We start from the raw sequence: 1,184 nt of genomic DNA on the forward strand, positions 1-1,184 counted from the left end.
TGGCCAGGTCAGGATTTTGGGGGTCCCCCGAGGGGTTTGGGGGGTCCCCCGGGGGGTTTGGGGGTCCCCTGAGGGGTTTGGGGGTCTCCCAAGGGGCTTGGGAGGGCTCTGGGGGCAGGGCAGCCCCACGCCCGTGCTGCACGTGGGCTGGGCCACCTTCCTCGTGCAGTCCCTGGGCCGCTTCGATGGCCAGGTCAGGATTTTGGGGGTCCCTCGGGGGGTTTGGGGGTCCTCTGAGGGGTTTGGGGAGCCCTGGGGGTTTGGGAGAGCCCCTCCTGTGTGTGGCAGGGGGGCTGGGCCACCTTGCTTGGCCAGTTTCTTTGTCACCTTGGTGGCCAGGTGAGGCTTTTGGGGGTTCCTCGGGGGGTTCCCTGAGGGGTTTGGGGGGTTCCCCAAGGGGTTTGGGGGGGCTCTGGGGGCAGGGGAGCCCCTCCTGTGTGGCAGGGGGGCTGGGCCACCTTGCTGGGTCACATTGGTGGCCAGGTGAGGGGTCCTGAGTGGGGTCCCCAATGTCCTCTTTGGGGGGTCCTGAGTGGGGGCTGGGGTCCCCAATGTCCTCCTTGGGGGGCCCTGAGTGGGGGCTGGGGTCCCCAATGTCCTCTTTGGAGTTCCTGAGTTGGGTCTGGGGTCCCCATCTCCTCCCTGGGGGGGCCCTGAGTGGGGGCTGGGGTCCCCAATGTCCTCCTTGGGGTTCCTGAGTTGGGTCTGGGGTCCCCATCTCCTCCTTGGGGGGCACTGAGCAGGATGTGGGTTCCCCCATCTCTTTTTGGGGCCATCCTTGTGGGTTTGCGGGGGTCCTGAGTGGGGGCTGGGGTCCCCAATGTCCTCCTTGGGGTTCCTGAGTTGGGTCTGGGGTCCCCATCTCCTCCCTGGGGGGGCCCTGAGTGGGGGCTGGGGTCCCCAATGTCCTCTTTGGGGGGGTCCTGAGTGGGGTCTGGGGTCCCCCATCTCTTTTCTGGGATTTGGGGGGCTCCTAAATGTTCTCTGGGGTCCCCTAAAAACCTCAGGTGGGGGTTTGGGGGGGGGTCTCTAAATCCCCTCCGTGCCCCCCCCAGGTGCGCCAGCAGGTGACCCTCCTCTCCGAAGACCCCACCCCCCCAGAGGCAGATTTAGGGGGTCCCGAAGACCCCCGCGATTGCCGCCGCCGGGGTCCCCGCCGCGAATCCAAACCCGAGGAGCCGCCC

At 67.5% G+C, this 1,184-nt stretch overlaps 1 long non-coding RNA gene across 1 annotated transcript; it reads left to right on the forward strand.

The window, feature by feature from the left end:
- The first annotated feature begins 109 nt into the window (after positions 1-109).
- LOC121337510 lies at positions 110-1,097 on the forward strand. The gene is made up of 2 exons (XR_005952911.1): positions 110-193; positions 1,056-1,097. It is a non-coding gene; the product is annotated as an uncharacterized LOC121337510 (long non-coding RNA).
- Positions 1,098-1,184: the final 87 nt, after the last annotated feature.

The sequence above is a fragment of the Onychostruthus taczanowskii genome, unplaced genomic scaffold (assembly GCF_017590055.1).
Source record: "Onychostruthus taczanowskii isolate IOZ18803 unplaced genomic scaffold, ASM1759005v1 scaffold2723, whole genome shotgun sequence".
Taxonomy (NCBI): Eukaryota; Metazoa; Chordata; class Aves; order Passeriformes; family Passeridae; genus Onychostruthus; species Onychostruthus taczanowskii.